Below are 19,873 nucleotides of genomic sequence, written 5' to 3'. Positions count from 1 at the left end.
GAGTGTGGGGAATAGGCACAGGACGTACCGGACTGGGGAGGCGCACTGGAGGCCTGATGCGTGGAGCCGGTACAGGTGGCACCGGACTGGTGACACGCACTTCAGGACGAGTGCGAGGAGCAGGCACAGGACGTACCGGACTGGGGACATGCACTTCAAGGCGAGTGCGAGGAGCAGGCACAGGACGTACCGGACTGGGGACACGCACTTCAGGGCGAGTGCGAGGAGCAAGCACAGGACGTATCGGACTGGGGAGACGCACTGGAGGCCTGATGCGTGGGGCCGGCACAGGTTGCACCGGACTGGTGACACGCTCTTCAGGGCGAGTGCGAGGAGCAGGCACAGGATGTACCAAACTGGGGAGGCGCACTGGAGGCCAGATGCGTGGAGCCGACACAGGTTTCACCAGACTGCTAACCGGATCTTCTGGTCGAATGTTGAGCAGAACACACTTTGACACAACATCTCTCTCATCTCTCTCTCTCCCCCAACTTCTCCATTGCCTCCCTGACAGTCTCTGGCTCTACCCGCGGCTCAGCCGCCAGCTCCATGTGCCCCCCCCCCAAAAAAAATCTTGGGGTTTCTGTGGCCGTGGTCTGACGACACGCTGCTCCAGAGTTTGCCATTCGGGCTCTGGCACTCTCCTTGGCTCGACCGGCCACCCCTTGTGCCCCCCCCCCAAAAAAAACTTGGGGTTGTCCTTGGGCTTTCTGTGGCCGCGAATCCTGGCGTTGTCACTGTCCTCCATTATTACCTTCCGTCTGCTGCCAAGGAAGTGTTTCGCATCCACCCATCACTTCTTCCCATGTCCAAAACTCCTTTACCTGGTGAACACGCTGCTTGGTCCTGGTTTGGTGGGATATTCTGTCACGATCGTCGTAATGAGCGGACCAAGGCGCAGCGTGAGTATAGTTCCACATATTTTTAATCTCCGTGAAACAAACAAAACAATAAAGAAACAATGAAACGTGAAGTCATGACGTGCACACAGGCAACCGAACACAAACAATATCCCACAAAACACAGGTGGGGAATTGTCTACCTAAATATGATCCCCAATCAGAGGCAACGATAAACAGCTGCTTCTAATTGGGAACCATATTAGCACCAACATAGAAATAGACATACTAGATCACCCCCTAGTCACGCCCTGACCTACTACACCATAGAGAACCAAGGGCTTTTCTATGGTCAGGGCGTGACACCTAACTCCTACCTGGTCAATATTTCTGAGGTAATGAAATTCTTCTGCTTTGCTCATTATAGATTTCATTGTATTCAATCTTATCACATCTACTTTCCACCTGAATGACATGGTTGTTTTCATTTAAAGTCATCCAGAAAAGCTGTGAAAAATTGCTGACAAAGTGGATGAACTTCAGAGTGTTAAACTCCTGAGATGAACAGAATGCTGAGAGAGGACTAATTACACAAAAGGAATGACACATTTATATACAGTGCCTTCAAAAAGTATTCACACCCCTTGACTTTTTCCACATTTAAAATGGATTACATTGAGATTGTGTGTCACTGGCTGGGGTTACCCCATAATGCCCCATAATGTCAAAGTGGAATTATGTTTTTAGACATGTTTACAAATGAATTAAAATGAAAAGCTGAAATGTCTTGAGTCAATAAGTATTCAACCCCTTTGTTATGGCAAGCCTAAATAAGTTCAGGAGTAAAAATGTGCTTAAGAAGTCGCATAATAAGTTACATGGACTCACGGTGTGCAATAATAGTGCTTAACAAGATGTTTGAATGACTACCTCATTTCTGTACCCCACACATACAGATAAGTTGTGCAGTAAATATCAAACACAGATTCAACCACAAAGACCAGGGAGGTTTTTCAATGCCTCACAAAGAGGGGCACCTATTGGTAGATGGTTTAAAAAAAAAAAGCAGACATTGAATATCCCTTTGAGTATGTTTAAGTTATTAATTACACTTTGGACGGTGTATCAATACACCCAGTCACTACAAAGATACAGGCATCCTTCCTAACTCAGTTGCCGGAGAGGAAGGAAACCGCTCAGGGATTTCACGATGAGGCCAACAGTGACTTTAAAACAGTTATAGTTTAAAGACTGTGATAAGCGAAAACAGACTGGATCAACAACATACAATAAAACTGGCCAAAAATGTGGCAAAGAAATTAACAAGGCAAATATACACGGGATTTGCTTACCAAGACAACATTGAATGTTCCTGAATGGCCAAGTTATATTTGACTTAAATCGGCTTGGAAATGTATGGCAAAACTTCAAAATGGCTGTCTAGCAATAATCAACAACCAGCTTGACAGAGCTTGAAACATTGTTATAATAACATGCAAATCTTGTACAATCCAGGTGTGCAAAGCTCTTAGAGACTTACCCAGAAAGACTCACAGCTGTAATCGATGCCAAAGGTGACTCTAACATACAGTATTTTGACTCAGGGTTGTGAATACTTATGTAAATTACATATTTCTGTATTTCAATAAAAATGCTAAAATAAAAAAAAACTGTTTTCACTTTGTCATTATTGTGTGTAGATGGGTGAGAATTTTTTTTTAAATCCATTTTTAATTCAGGATGTAACACAACAAAACGTGGAATAAGTCAAGGGGTATGAATACTTTCTGAAGGAACTGTATAGGACATTATGCAGTGGCAACAGAGAAAGTGAGGACCAGGCAGCCGATGTGATTGGTGCAAAAACTGAGCAAATAAGATGAGCTAAAAACAGAAATAGCACAGATTTTAGTCAAACTATTCCAAAATTAGTGGTTGGTTTGGACAGAGGATAACATATCACCCATTGTCATTTGCCACCATATCAAGCTGTCGCAATTCCGCAGAGAAAGCATTCTCTGAATATCTTTATGCTTAACATACAACTAAATTGATGCTTAACATTAATAAATAATGAAAATCCACAGGTGAAGTTTCAAACATTGGTGTTAGATGTTTTATTACATAAATAATGTACAGGGATTTATTTGACAAAAATAAGAAAGGGAAAAGGAATCAAACGTATGCACTGACTGAAACATTGGCACCGATCTAAGAAACAATGAAATGTAACATGAGTGTACAGTAGAATTCTAAAAAAGGCAGACAGTGATTCACATGGGTGATAAGTATCAAAACTAAACCTGTATATCTATTTACTTCAAGTTCAAGTAGTGTGCTTGTCAGGTCAAGTCTTACATGCAGTCAAAACAATGTGGCTATTTGTCAATATGAGGTCAGGGACAGGTCATGATGTCTGACTTGTCTGTTACATAGAAATAAGGCAGGCGATTGGGTGAGTCAAAGGTCACATGATATGTAGTCAATTGTATGTACATCAACAGTAAACTCTCACTATGTGCTGCTATTTGCCATATCAATCCAAATGACTTTATTGCACAGTGATAAGTTATATCTCTATGAAAACTTTCAAAGTAATACTGATGTAATATTATACATCTATACAGACTACCAATATTATGCTTGCTACAATGCCAAAAGAGAGGCAATCTTATGATAGTGAACAATTGTTGTTCCACATCGTATCTCAAAAAATGACTCTCCCAAAGCTCTAACTTTAGCAAACGACGACACCATTTACCATTCGGTTTCCTATGACTTACTGCAGATAAAAACTTAAACCAACGACATACAGCAAAATTATAACAGATATAAATCTTAACACTTTAGATAAATGGCAGCAATATCCATCTGGCTACACGATTAACATTTCTGTTCAAATACACTATACAGCCATGTGTAAATCAAAGATATAAGTTATTAACTATTTTTACAGTACTGTATCTATGGTATTTAGGGATTTACAGGATCCATGGTCATACATGCAGAAGTCTCAATATAATTTATGTTGATATGGGTTCATTTGATACTGAATGGGACCTGAAAAAACCTTTAAGTGTATGAGTTCTGTATGTATGGTCATATGATAGATGTATCTATGCATGTAAGGTATACATACTCAATATATTTGTGTGCCTGAATGTAGGCCTACATGCATATATGTAATGCTTCTGTTCATAAATGCTAAATGTAATCTATTATTGCACATCTCGTAATGCTAAAATATTGCTATTTCAATAGATTAAAATAGTTAATTACATTGGTAATATCATAACAAAATGTACATATAGAATCTTAAAGTATCCTTATTGGTATGGCTGGTACAGTACTGGTACTTCAGTAGGGTATTGATAACATTTAGATAAAGTGTGTTACACTAGCGTGTCTGATATTCTTTGATATAATATAATCTGTCATATTCCTCTTAAGAAACATAACTGATACTCTAGAGGCACCAAGATAAATCGCAAAAAAAGGCTTTCAAAGAATATCTGAAGTCGTTTCTAAGAAGAATGATGAATGACATTTGAAAAGCAATGATAGAAGTTTGGGTTTTGTGAAATGTATGGTTAATTATCCTTTTGGAGGACAGTGGATATAACTACTTGAGCCACTGAAATTGCTTGAAACATACTTTCTACCATCAATAATTAAAAAAAAACGCAAATAGTATCTCATTCATTGACAGCATATGAATCGGTCTTAAAACCTTGCAGCCGTCCACTACTTGTAGAATCCTCTAGATTACCTTGTTAACTGTAACAATGCCATCACCCAAACTAACTTCAAAGGGGAAGGAGAACTTGTCATTTAGATGCTAAATTAGGTTTACTCTGTGTTCTCTTTACACATCATAAGATAGTATTTCCCTATCAAACTGTGGTCGCAGTTTGTAAAGATTGGCATTGTTCATCCTCATGTCAAGCTGTTATGGTGATGACAACAAGATGTCATGTACTACCTTAGTCTTTGTTTCATGCATTTTTATAAAAAACACCATTATGGCCTCATACTGTATAGGGCAGATAGAAGTCATATGATGTCACCTTTCAGTCCATTATTGTGCTTTTCGATTCAATCTAGGTGAATCCCTCTCAGTTTACGATTATCGGAATAATCACCACAGATGACACAGGTAAACTACTGAAGGAAAAAAACTGTTTGATATACTGGCAATAAAATGGCTGCCAAATAGTGCAATAGCACAAAGGGCCTAAACATGTCTTTTGGGTTCTTTATGCACCAAGTTATGGGGTTATGGATGGGATTGGTTCCATTAAGTACAGCCAGGGACTGTCTCGGTCTTCATTCCATTTCTTCTTCCCTGGAATGGATTAAAAGTAGCAAAGTTCCCTGTGACACATATCTAACTATCATTTGCAGATTATTAGAAGTGTTGGACAAAAGCAGAACATTTACACAAATAGTTTCCTCTCTCAAGTTCCTCATCTCAAGTCAATTTGTCAACATTAGTCAGAAGAAGAATGTTCAATGAACATTTTCCTACTAACTGGGTGAAAACCAATTGCCTAAAGTATTTGCATACAAACATGAATTATTCATATGAATGGATTTCACTGTTGACCTCTCACCTTTCAAATGAATGTGCAGTTAGTTTGAAGCTGTCCCAATATATATATATATATATATATATATATATAGCTCTCGAGTGGCACAGTGGTCTAAGGCACTGCATCTCAGTGCAAGAGGCGTCACTACAGTCCCTGGTTCGAATCCAGGCTGTATCACATCTGGCCGGGATTGGGGGTCCCATAGGGCAGCGCACAATTGTCCGAGTTTGACTGGGGTAGGCTATCATTGCAAATAAGATTTTGTTCTTAACTGACTTGTCTAGTTAAATAAAAGTTACATTTGACTTTTTTTAATTAAAATATCCCTGCATACATTTGAGTGTGCAGGTTGAGGCCTCCCCATTATTTCTCCATACATGAATGTATGTATTTCATAACTATACATTATCTAGACTCTCATATACTGTATATTCGTCAATATTCCCCAGATTATTTCCAAAAATCAGCACCTGCCTAAAGAAGATTGTTGGATATTTCTTGGATAAATGTAATCAGACAGTTTGTTCTCAACAATACATTAATTTATTTTCTTCACTCCATTTTAGCTCTCTCCACACCCGTCTTCTCTTTCTCTCTACATCTCCATTCTCCTTCACCACCCCTCTTTTTACCTGTTGATTATTCCTTTAATTTGGGAGTCTTTCTCCACTTGCTGTTGCCGTAGCCTCCTCTCGCTGTCCTCCAGGCGACTCTGGTATTGCGAGAGGATCTTATTGGTCTGCTGCTCCTGGGAAAGGAGCCTCTTCTCATACTCCTCCAGCTTCCTGTGGGACATGATCAGTCGCTCCTTTAGGGAATGGATCTCCTCCTCGTATTCCTTTACCTGAGACAGACAGAGAAAAGAGAACGCATTGGAAATAGAAAATGGTTGAGCAATTGTCATACACGTCGACAAGTCACCATGGAATATGGAGGCAACCACATTGTTGTCCAGTGTTCACTAAAGTCTAAGGCACACCGTTTATCCCTATTCACTTGCTCACTATACACAAAGATCTAGCTATGTCTGTTATGAAAATAACTCCAGAAGGGAGTATATTGAAAATATAAAAATAGTTAAGCAACTGTCATACTGTTTATTAGCAACACACGGCTAAGCAACCAACAAATGTTCTTGGGGGTTGACTGAACACACCTTCACTCGGACAAAGAAATGTGGTAATGAGGAGTCTGCGGTCAAATATGAATATGAGAGCTAAAAGTTTGTTTATTTTCAATGACTCACTGTTGTTCAAGTTCATCCTCAGCTGTTTCTAAATTATTCATAAATAAGTGTCTCGGTACCATCTGCTCTCCACTGATAGACTTGACTTGCACTTCCCTGACATCTGCACTGTGCATTAAGAAGGAGATATGACTCAGATCAGTGTTACGGTTCTCTAGTCACAGTTTGCTGTTGAATATGCTGCTAAGTCGAATTCTGCATTCCTTTGAGGCATCGTTTTGTTACTGTCGATTTCCTAGAAGATTGGGATTTCAATGCCAAAGCTACAGTATATTGTTAAGACAATTATCTACTGTTTTTTAAATATACACATTGCAAATGTCAAATTTAGGCTACCATTCTTTGTATTGCAAAAGCTGTGGTGGGAGAGATGCATCTACCCTGTCTAAGCGAGACTCATCCATGCTTTTGGAGTACTCCTTCAGCTTGAACTCCTCACGGTCGATGCGGTTAGCCTCCAGAGTAATGTCAGCGGAGAGGTGAGGCATGTTGGAGACCCAGGCGACTGTTCTCTCATTGGCCGGGGTCGGGGGGTTAAGGGTCGAGGGCGACTGGCCAGAACCCTGTGGAAAAAGACAAAAAGCAGATATGAAGAATATGTACCAGTACTAGCAGTGGCGTGTATTTATGGGTGCCAAGGGAAGCCAGACATTCACCAACAATTGAACAAGAAAAGATAAAATCATTTATCTTTCGTCTCTCTGTGTTTCATAATTATCCTTCAATTCGCAAGAGGCTGAATATATCTCACTGGAGAAAGCATCCGAGCGAGCAAAACACTGCCCCTCTGTCTCTGTATGTGTAGGCCATCTATCTGATGCTGTCTGGGCCAAAAGAGTATGACATTGTTGCCGGACGTAGCATTGAATGCAAGGGAAGCCAACGAGCATTTGGCTTTCCTTGATATTATTATTATTTTTAAATAATAGCCAATCAGCGTTGCGCTAAACTGAGTGAGCTCAACTGTGAATGGTCCTGGCGCATAAAATATACATGTCAAGGGAAGCCAGTTTGGATTTGGCATCACTCCTATCAAATCGTATCGAGAAACAACTTGAATTGTTGAATCTCGTTGTGTAGTTGTCCTCCGGTGGCGAGCTATCTAGCTAAAGTAGGCCCTTTCCTAAATTGGCCATGGATGGAGATAGGGATTTGGACTTGTGGTTTTACTTAATTCTCCGAACTGGCCAATGCTTATGACGGCAATTCTGAACCAACTATTAATTCATACATTGTGCCCCTGGCCTGAGAGGATGGAAGTTCAATATGTAGCTAGATGTAGAAGGCTAATGTTGATCATGAAAGAAAGTTAGACTAGCGAGCAAGCATTTTAGCCAGGTAGCCTAGGACAACAAAAAATAAAAGCATGTACTGTATGACAGAGTGAGAGACTATTTTATCAACATGAAAGAGAGGAGGATGGCATTGGCGTTTCTCTACAAGTAGGTTGAGTCAACATGTGTTTTAGACTTGCACAAACTCGCATGCACGCACACATACACATAGGAATCAGAACCATGGACAGCCACATTATATTTAGCCTACGTTGATTGGACTAAATTGTTTTTGGTATCTTTTAGTTGTCACTGTAGTAGACTAAGCATAGGTGATATGATGATATTGAAATGTTTTCTCTTCATTCAAAGACTCAATCAGGGACACTCTTACTGACAGTTGTGCTTGCTTGATGTATTGTCTCTACCTTCTTTCCCTTTGTGCTGTTGTCTGTGCCCAATAATGTTTGTACCATGTTTTGTGCTGCTACCATGTTGTTATCATGTTGTGTTGCTACCATGCTGTGTTGCTGCCTTGCTATGTTGTTGTCTTAGGGCTATCTTTATGTAGTGTTGTGTTGTCTCGTCGTAATGTGTGTTTTGTCATATATATATATATATATATATATATATATATTTATTTATATATATACTGCTCAAAAAAATAAAGGGAACACTTAAACAACACAATGTAACTCCAAGTCAATCACACTTCTGTGAAATCAAACTGTCCACATAGGAAGCAACACTGATTGACAATAAATTTCACATGCTGTTGTGCAAATAGAATAGACAACAGGTGGAAATTATAGGCAACAAGCAAGACACCCCCAATAAGGAGTGGTTCTGCAGGTGGGGACCACAGACCACTTCTCAGTTCCTGTGTTTCCTGGCTGATGTTTTGGTCACTTTTGAATGCTGGTGGTGCTTTCACTCTAGTGGTAGCATGAGACGGCGTCTACAACCCACACAAGTGGCTCAGGTAGTGCAGCTCATCCAGGATGGCACATCAATGCGAGCTGTGGCAAGAAGGTTTGCTGTGTCTGTCAGCGTAGTGTCCAGAGCATGGAGGCGCTACCAGGAGACAGGCCAGTACATCAGGAGACGTGGAGGAGGCCGTAGGAGGGCAACAACCCAGTAGCAGGACCGCTACCTCCGCCTTTGTGCAAGGAGGAGCAGGAGGAGCACTACACGAGCCCTGCAAAATGACCTCCAGCAGGCCACAAATGTGCATGTGTCTGCTCAAACGGTCAGAAACAGACTCCATGAGGGTGGTATGAGGGCCCGACGTCCACAGGTGGGGGTTGTGCTTACAGCCCAACACCGTGCAGGACGTTTGGCATTTGCCAGAGAACACCAAGATTGTCAAATTCGCCACTGGCGCCCTGTGCTCTTCACAGATGAAAGCAGGTTCACACTGAGCACATGTGACAGACGTGACAGTCTGGAGACGCCGTGGAGAACGTTCTGCTGCCTGCAACATCCTCCAGCATGACCGGTTTGGCGGTGGGTCAGTCATGGTGTTGGGTGGCATTTCTTTGGGGGGCCGCACAGCCCTCCATGTGCTCGCCAGAGGTAGCCTGACTGCCATTAGGTACCGAGAGGAGATCCTCAGACCCCTTGTGAGACCATATGCTGGTGCGGTTGGCCCTGGGTTCCTCCTAATGCAAGACAATGCTAGACCTCATGTGGCTGGAGTGTGTCAGCAGTTCCTGCAAGAGGAAGGCATTGATGCTATGGACTGGCCCGCCCGTTCCCCAGACCTGAATCCAATTGAGCACATCTGGGTCATCATGTCTCGCTCCATCCACCAACGCCACGTTTCACCACAGACTGTCCAGGAGTTGGCGGATGCTTTAGTCCAGGTCTGGGAGGAGATCCCTCAGGAGACCATCCGCCACCTCATCAGGAGCATGCCCAGGCGTTGTAGGGAGGTCATACAGGCACGTGGAGGCCCACACACACTACTGAGCCTCATTTTGACTTGTTTTAAGGACATTACATCAAAGTTGGATCAGCCTGTAGTGTGGTTTTCCACTTTAATTTTGAGTGTGACTCCAAATCCAGACCTCCATGGGTTGATAAATTGGATTTCCATTGATTATTTTTGTGTGATTTTGTTGTCAGCACATTCAACTATGTAAAGAAAAAAGTCTTTAATAAGATTATTTCTTTCATTCAGATCTAGGATGTGTTGTTTAAGTGTTCCCTTTATTTTTTTGAGCAGTGTATTTATATATATATATATATATATATATATATATATAGTTGAAGTCGGAAGTTTAGATATACCTTAGCCAAATACATTTGAAATCAGTTTCACAATTCCTGACATTTAATCCTAGTAAAAATTCCCTGTCTTAGGTCAGTCAGGATCACCATTTCATTTTAAGAATGTGAAATGTCAGAATAATAGTAAAGAGAATTATTTATTTCAGCTTTTATTTCTTTCAAATTCCTTTGGGTCAGATGTTTACATGCACTCAAAAAGCTGGTGTAACTGAGTCAGGTTTGTAGGCCTCCTTGCTTGCCTACGCTTTTTCAATTCTGCCCACAAATTTTCTATAGGATTGAGGTCAGGACTTTTTGTTGGCCACTCCAATACCTTGACTTTGTTGTCCTTAAGCTATTTTGCCACAACTTTGGAAGTATGCTTGGGGTCATTGTTCATTTGGAAGACCTATTTGCGACCAAGCTTTAACTTCCTGACTGATGTCTTGAGATGTTGCTTTAATATATCCACATAATCTTCCTCCCTCATGATGCCATCTATTTTGTGAAGTGCACCAGTCCCTCCTGCAGCAAAGCACCCCCACAACATGATGCTGCCACCCCCGTGCTTCACGGTTGGGATGGTGTTCTTCGGCTTGCAAGCTTCCCCCTTTTTCCTCCAAACATAATGATGGTCATTATGGCCAAACAATTCTATTTTTGTTTCATTTCTCCAAAAAGTATGATCTTTGTCCCCATGTGCAGTTGCAAACCTTATTCTGTTTTTTTTTATGGCGGTTTTGGAGCAGTGGCTTCTTCCTTGCTGAGCGGCCTTTCAGGTTATGCGATATAGGACTCGTTTTACTGTGGATATAGATACTTTTGTATCTGTTTCCTCCAGCATCTTCACAAGGTCCTTTGCTGTTGTTCTGGGGTTGATTTACACTTTTTGCACCAAAGTACGTTCATCTCTATGAGACAGAACGCATCTCCTTCCTGAGCGGTATGACAGCTGCGTGGTCCCATGGTGTTTATACTTGCGTACTATTGTTTGTAGAGATGATAGGGGTACCTTCAGGCATTTGTAAATTGCTCCCAAGGATGAACCGGACTTGTGGAGGTCTACAATTTTTTTTCTGAGGTCTTGGCTGATTTCTTTTGATTTTCCCATGATGTCAAGCAAAGAGGCACTGAGTTTGAAGGTAGGCCTTGAAATACATCCACAGGTACACCTCCAATTGACTCAAATGATGTCAATTAGCCTATCAGAAGCTTCTAAAGCCATGACATCATTTTCTGGAATTGTCCAAGCTGTTTAAAGGCACAGTCAACCTAGTTTATGTAAACCTGTGACCCACTGGAATTGTGATACAGTGAATTATAAGTGAAATAATCTGTCTGTAAACTATTTTTGGAAAAATTCCTTGTGTCATGCACAAAGTAGATGTCCTAACCGACTTGCCAAAACTATAGTTTGTTAACAAGAAATTGGTGGACTGGTTGAAAAACGAGTTTTAATGACTCCAACCTAAGTGTATGTAAACTTCTGTAATCGAACCCACAAATGCTGATGCTCCAGATACTCAACTAGTCTAAAGAAGGCCAGTGTTATTGCTTCTTCAATTAGAACAACAGTTTTCAGCTGTGCTAACATAATTGCAAAAGGGTTTCCTAATGATCAATTAGCCTTTTAAAATGATAAACTTGGATTAGCTAACACAACGTGCCATTGGAACACAGGAGTGATGGTTGCTGATAATGGACCTCTGTACGCCTATGTAGATAATCCATTAAAAATCAGTCGTTTCCAGCTACAACAGTCATTTACAACATTAACAATGTCTACACTCTATTTAGGATCAATTTGATGTTATTTTAAAATGGACCAAAAATTGCTTTTCTTTCAAAAACAAGGACATTTCTAAGTGACCCCAAAATTTTGAATAAATAAAAAAAATGGTGCTGGAATAGTTGAGGCAGCTCCTGTTTTCTTTGCGTCTTGTGGTAACTTTCCGTGGTTCTAAATCAATAGTTGTTTAGTGGTCCGAAAATGTCGGAAACATTAACTTGATCATGCAACTGTTTGTTACATGCAATACGCTTTGTGGACTTCATCAGGTGTGGTTGAATTTATTCTACCACTGTGTCTTCTTACTATCTCGGCCTTAGGCCTTTATATCACTGTCGCAAGGCATATGAACTAACAGGTTATAGAGCAAACAAAGCAATTATCACAACACATAAGTTGTAATATGGCTTTTTTTTCCTGACTTCCCCAGTGATTTTACCCATGCACCACTACTGTGTACTACACAAATGAGGGGGTGACCTTTGGCCCTATTTAACCATACAGGTCACTGGGAGTCTGGGGTTGGTCAGAAACAACTGTGCAAGAGATAGCATGGTTGAACTGTAATTGAGAGGTGTGTTGGAATTGTTATATAATGCTCTTTTCAGAGTGAGAGAAAATAACAGTGACAGCTATGAGCTTGTTGTCAGATTTCTAGGGTAGATTGAATTACACAATAGAGTACAATAGCCTGCATACCTGTTTGCTGATGGAAGGTTTAAGCAGGTGCTGTTGCTGTGGTTGTTGCTGTTGCTGTTGCTGCTGCTGCGATTGCTGTATGGTCGTTGTAGTGCCTCCCTGTGGCCCCTGGGGGCCCTGGCTCTCCCTGACAGAGCTCTGCTGGTGTGGCAGTCCAGGGGCTGTGTTGTCTTTGACCGACAGCTGTTGCCGCGGTGCCTGTTGCCGACCTCCGTAGCCCGACTCTGGCGATAGGTTGGCACTGGGCGGTCGTGTCTTAGCGGATGGTGTGGGTGCAGCAGCCGCACTGACAGACAGCTGATGGGAGGTCTGGGATTTGACACGTTGAGCGGAAGGCGGGGCGATGGAGCTCTGGCGCACGGGCTGGACTGTGGAGGGGGGTGTGGCCAGGGAGGAATGGGAGGTACCAGTCTGAGAGGCCATGCCCATCTGCTGTTGAAGATTATCCTAACAAAGACAATTAGAGAACACCAAGTTATCCTGGCCTTCCAACTGTTTCAGATGTTTACATTATGCTAATCCTATTAATGTAGGCTACAAACAAATGTTGACTTAAATTATTATCATGTAGGAGAGACAAAAAGGCTAATTTGCACAAAAGTAGAACATGATTGTAAACACATTCTTGACCTTAAATTAATCCATACCTGCCCGTGCATGGACAGTTGCCGCCGTGCGTAATCAGCCCTGCTGTAGTCGTCGCTATAGCTGTGTGAGTGGATAATGGCTGGCTGGCCCAGGTGCCCTGCCCCGGTCCTTAGGGTGGACAGGTCCTCGCTGCGGGAGAACCCCCCGTGGGCGAACTGGGGGATGTGGGCCTGGTGCGAGCCACCGTGGTCAGGCTCCGGGGCCAGAAGCAGGGGCGGCGGGAGATGGGCCCTGCTGTGCTGGTGGTGAAGGTGGGGTCCATCTGCAGTGCCGGTGGCCAGGTGAAACAGGGGGTTCTGGAAGGAGAGCGGGTATCTCAGGGCGGCGGCCTGCTGCTGCTGCTGCTGGGACAGCGAGTCGGTGGTGGTGCCCATCTGGCTCAACTGGCTCAGCCGTAGGCCCCCTGACATGCTGGATCCCCCCGAGCCGGCCGAGTGGCGGCCCCCGGCCCGGAGCTGGCCGCTCAGGCCCGAGCCCAGGCCTCCTCCACCCTGGCTGCTGAGCCCTCCGAAGCTGCCCATGCCGGTGATGGAGGCCTGGGAGGAGTTGAGCATGGCCACCGACTGCAGGTTAGACACGCTGTTCATTGTGGAGTCCTGGAGGTCCATCATAGATATACACTTTATTGACACTGAGCACCTAGACTAGATTGATATAGCTAACACACTTGTGTGCCCAATTCTAAAGTGCCAATACGTTGATTAAGTGTTTTATCTATTGAGAGGGGTGGTTGTATGCCTGAATTGCATGTCCCATGACTTACCACTAAGGTACATGCATCATTTTCCTATGAACGCACAGCTGCCATACTATCCTGCAGTCGTCTGCCAGACTTGGCTACCACATGGAAAGGAGATGTGCAGTTCACATAGTTTCCTGTAGAACATGGCTCCTAACAGATCTTAATTACATTTAATGCTATCAAAACTCTAGAATTCAACTAACCTTGTGGTCTGGCTCGGTGATATCGGAGCTACTGGTGCAGTAGGCAGGGCTGGATCGGGCCAAGGGAGGGCGGGTTACATAGAAAACGTCTTTGGAGGCTCGATGTGGGTGATCGCGCTCTTGGAAACTCAGCTGAGCATGAGCACGAGACGGCATGACCCCCCCACTGGACACACCAGATGTAGGGGAAGGCAAGCGAGTGATATCTATGGAGCTTAAGAAAGGCAACAACACATGGCAACAGATTGGAGAAGACGATGACAAGGTTATAGGTGTATTACAAGTTTGGCACAACCCAACTACAGCCTTATGGCGGGAAAGGCAAAACTTTAACAAACGCACCAACCAACCAACCATCCTCCTAGGGCTGGTTTCCCCAACACAGATTAAACCTAATCCTAGACAAAAAAGTATGTTCAACGGAAATTCTCCATTCAACGTGTTTTTTTGTCCAGGACTATACTTAATCTGTTTCCAGGAAATAGGCCCATAGGATTAAATAAAGCCAGGGCACTACCTGTTGAGATCCTTCATCATGAGATTCTGGAACTCCGAGGAGACTCCCCTGTGGAAGCTGGGTCGTGAGAGCAGCCTCTCCGTCTGTCTCTCATGGACTCTATCTGTCTGGTTCTGGTGGCTGGGCTGCCTCTGCAGGTGGGGGTTACGCAGGGCCATGCTGATGTCATTCAAGAGGCGGGGCAAGGGACCCAGTTTGATAATGGCATCCTGTGGGTTAGGGTTAGAAGACTGACATGAATACAAGTTAGCAATGACAATAGGAAAAGCATTCAAATGGTCAATTTTTTAAAAGTATCTTATCCTTGAAAATTGCAAGTATACTTAATCATTCCATTCATTCTACTGACTCATACTTTCAGATTACTGGTGTGTCAATACCACACATAGTTATTTTATTGTACTGATTCCTAATTGGACTCAATCATTATTGAATAACACCACATTAGTTATCTATAACTTGTATAACTTTTTTTATTGGTCATATATTGTAGAGGTTATATTGTTAATATTTACCCTGATCCTCCCTACCTTGCTGAGCTGGGCCATGACCTCCCAGAGGAGGCTGTGCAGTATGGACAGCTCCCTGCCCAGGTCGATGTAGCCCTCGAAGCCCCCCGCGTTGCTCACACTGTCCAGGTTGGAGATCTCATAAAGGAACTGTTGCATGGAGCCCCACTCCATCTCTAAGAACTCATTCATGAAGCACATGTACTCCTCTTTCATACCAAACCTGAGGGAGTGAGAGAGAGAGAGAGAAGAAGAGTCAAAATGCTGTATACTCACAGAGATTACATCATTGGCTGGTTTCCCGGACACAGAATTAGCCCACCCTGGATTAATAACTAATTAGCACTTTCAATGGAGAATCTACATTGAGCAAGCTTTTTAGTCCAGGATTAGGCTTAATCTGTGTCCCGGAAAAATACTCAAAATATTACAAAAGTTTTAGCATAAGCATAACATTATAAGTTGTAGTGAATGAATGAACTGACTTGGAGAAGTTGGCCAGGTTCTGCACCACTTTGGAGATGAGGGTGAGCGTGCGTGACGTCTGCTCGTCTGGGTACTCCTGGGTCAGGTTGAACAGGGAAGGGGACATGACGGCCGGACACAGGAAGCGCAGGAAAAGGGAGCCACTGATTAGGCGGTCTGCGATGTCCTCCCTCCCCCTCTCCGCACAGCGCACCCTCCACGAGGCAAACACCTCCTTCAGCTCTCGAGGAAACACACTGCAGAGAGATACAAATATTCAGTGTGTTATTATCATTTGATAGGATATTCTGTTTTAGTCAGGCAGTGTATCCCAACTACTGAATGCAAATCTGGTGTTCAACAATCAAAATTCTGTAAATAAATCTTTGGGTGCTGTGGCTCAGGAGTAATCCTACTTAAATGAAAAAAAGAGTACGCACTCATATGTCATCTACTGACCAATGGGAGTTGACGATTTTGCAGAGTGCTAGTTCGCAGCACATGCGGAGATTGGCTTGGTGATCTGGAAGGACAGAGGGTGGTGTCCTCATGGGGTCCACCTCGCAGTTCTCTTCTGATTCGTACAGTGCCCTTATGAACTCCCCTGAAACAAGCACAATATCACTGACCATTAGGCAAACACAGAAAGATAATGAATATATCACAACAAGAACAGTTCAACAACATGTATTGAGTGATTAATGTGAAGCATTCGAAGGCCACACCTATTGCATCCTTGAGGTACTTATGTCCAATCAGCTTGAGGTACTCTTCTATGGCTTTGGTGGCCAGAGTGTTCTCTCTGAAGATAAGGTGTTCTCGGTCAATGAATCTATCTACCTCACACATCGCCATGTCCGAAAGAAAATCCTGGGAAAAAACAAAACGTCAACATAGCATAGACTTTCTTTTTAAAACATTCAATTATAATCTATTGGGTACTCTCAAATTCAATTTTGAGGATATAACGCCTCTTCTCAGGTCAGAATGTAATTTGTTATCTCTTTTGGCTTATGGTTTGGTAAGAAAACCAAGAAGTAGTCAAACTAATGTTCATTTTGTAGTTCATAGTGTCTTAAAGATAGAATCCGCAGGTTGTGGGCGCCCCCATGCCGCCCTACTTCTTCTGTTGTGTTTTCACTTTGAACGAAAACAAGGGGATTGAGCCCTGAACCGCCTTGGGCTGGCCTTCTGGGCAAGGTGTGTCTTTGCACTAAATCCTGTCTACTCGAACGACCCTGCTGCCATGCTCCGGAGCTGGAGAGGAAGTGAAAGTCACTTGCAAGCTACAGCCGCCAGAAACAAATACAGAGCAGAGGAAGCCAACATGCTAGCTAACTTGTTTGCAGATAAACTGTCCTGGTAGCAGGGTCAGCATTTTCAGAAAATGTAGACAGAAACAAGCATTATTCTCTTCTTGGATCTGAATCAACTCGACCCCAAAAGAGAAAAAGAAGCGAGAAAAAGACTGCTCCTGACCAATCCAGGAACCGGATAAATATAGGAATTAATTTTGAAAGGTGGAAGAGTGATGCCGAAATGGCCACCATTCTCATGAACAGGTAGGTAAATGTTGGGTTGCGTTTTTAGCCTGTGTTTTTTAGCTACATTAGCTGCTAACCTTAGTGTGTTCAATGTTCAAGCTTTCTAACATGGCTACTTAGCTAGCTAGCCGACATCTTTTGTATTTGGACTGTTTTGTACTCAAAGAATCTAATGATAACTAACTACATCATGTATACACTGCATAAACCACACAAGATGCCCAAATGCCTTTATTTCAACTAGCTAACGTTAGCTAAGTTACTTAACGCTGGATATGCAGATCGTTGACATGATAGTGTGTGTGGTTTGTAGATGATAATGCTAGCTAGCTAGATGGTTGACAGCATTTTCAACCTAGGCACACCCAAACAATGCATCATCTAGCTATACATCCGGTACAGTGACATCACACAAACATTTATTTCTCAGGGAGATACTGGTGGAAGTCTGATTTCGAAAGGAACCTGAGGTTGTAGAAGTTGTGGTTGTGGAAAAATCCAAAAGAGAGGTAAAAATATGCTATGGAATGTTTTGTTATGTTTTGTGATTCAATAATAATTTGATTGGTAATCGACCAATGGAAGCAATGTTTGCCTGTTCAGCACATTACCTACATAGCATGGCATTGAGTCCTACCATGAACTGCCCAACTTCAAGGACTGAATGAATATCCAGTGTGGTCAGTAAAGTAAACAATGGCTCGTCTGCATGACATATTGGTAGAACATGGGCCATCAAGTAATAGAATGGTTACATTAGAATGACACATGTTACACTGGTTACATCGCAACACCACATCCTATGTATTTAAAGAATACGGTTATGGCACTGATCTATTTGGCAGTAATGCCCCCCCCCCATTTAGCAGTCAACAGATCATGGTGATTTGCGGCGGTTGAATTAATATAAGGTGCCATCGATATTATGTTATCAAATCATAAACAGCATTTATCTGGTATATACACAGGATACAGTGAGGTGTATACAGGAATATGACCTTGCATTGTACCGTGTACTACTGAAATAACAACTTGTTTAATGTTTCATGCCAATACTTACCTTTGCTTTCCCCGTGCTCTGTAGTATGTGGACCAGCGCACAGGCCACCTCTTCTTTACTCTTCACGCTCAGTAGAGGCTCCAGCACCGCACACAAAGTCCGGTAGTTATTGGTAACATACTCGGCAAACTCCTTGTACAGCTCCATGGGCAGGATACTCATGGTCTGGTAACGGGACTTGAGGCGTAGGGAGGCATTGATGATCTTGCCCCCTGCTTGACCCTTGGCCAGGACGCTAGGCTGGATGACAGGGTACCACTGCTCCACAAACTGTCGGCCCGTGATGCTGGAGATAGGGATACTGACCAGTCCCAGGTATGTGCTCTTTTCCTAATAGAAGAGGGGAAATAAGGCATAAATCAGAGAAACTTAATGTGGGATTTTGTGGTCAAGAGTTATGGGGCCTGGGCCATTAAGAAAGAGGAGAAGAAGACAATAGTAAATGAAACTAAAGTATATTTATTCATCTTAATCATTGGGCAAGTTGCTGTCATTAAACCCCAGCAGTGCTTTAACCAGTCTGCAAAAATGTAATTTTAACCAGTTTTGTACACTGGTGAGAGAGTTGTCCCTTCACCTTGCGTCTCTTCTTGTCAGTCTCCTTGTAGAGATGAAGGCGTAGGTTGCGGACGGCTGGCAAGTTGTTGAACTCAAAGTGCTCACCCCAGAACACGGTGTCAGTCCGGGGCTTGCTGGTGGTGCGTGCGTAAAGCATGTCGTCCAGACAAAGTTCGCAGTAGTAGCGCTTCTTGGCGGGAAGCTCCCGCGCCTCAATGATCCAGAGTTTCAGCACGTTGTCCACCCTCCGACTGTTGTCCTGAAGAGGGGCAAAGAGAGGGTGGCAAAAGGACAAGGCAGAACAGGGAGGAAAGAAAACCAAAGGGAAAAAGACCAAAGAGAAAAAGAAAGCCAAAGGGAGAGGGAGGGTTGAGTGGGTTAAGAACAGTGGTGTAAAGTACTTAAGTAAAAATACTTTAAAGTACTACTTAAGTAGTTTTTTGGGGTATCTGTATTTCACTATTTATATTTAACTTCACTACAGTACATTCCAAAATAAAATAATGTACTTTTTACTCCATACATGTACCCTGACAACCAAAACTACTCGTGACATTTTGACATGAAAATGGTCCAATTCACACACTTATCAAGAGAACATCCCTGGTCCTCCCTACTACCTATTTTCTGGCGGACTCACTAAACACAAATGCTTAGTTTGTAAATTATGTCTGAGTGTTGGAGCGTGCCCCTGGCTATTCGTCAATAAAAAAATACAATTGTGCCGTCATGATTGCTTAATATAAGGAATTTGAAATGGTTTATACTTTTACTTTTGATACTGAAGTATATTTGAGCAATTTCATTTACTTTTGATACTTAAGTATATTTAAAACGAAATACTTTTACTCAAGTCGTATTTTACTGGGTGACTTTCACTTTTACTTGAGTCATTTTCTATTAAGGTATTTTTACTT

General features: G+C 42.7%; 1 pseudogene; it reads right to left on the bottom strand.

Annotated features, from left to right (window-relative positions):
* LOC106605281 (ras/Rap GTPase-activating protein SynGAP-like) overlaps window positions 1-19,873 on the bottom strand; it is a 111,081-nt pseudogene that overhangs the window by 19,462 nt on the left and 71,746 nt on the right.

This window comes from Salmo salar, chromosome ssa05, assembly GCF_905237065.1.
Source record: "Salmo salar chromosome ssa05, Ssal_v3.1, whole genome shotgun sequence".
NCBI classification, from domain to species: Eukaryota; Metazoa; Chordata; class Actinopteri; order Salmoniformes; family Salmonidae; genus Salmo; species Salmo salar.
The sequence above is the reverse complement of the archived record's forward strand: the minus strand, read 5'-3'. Positions and strand labels throughout refer to the sequence as shown.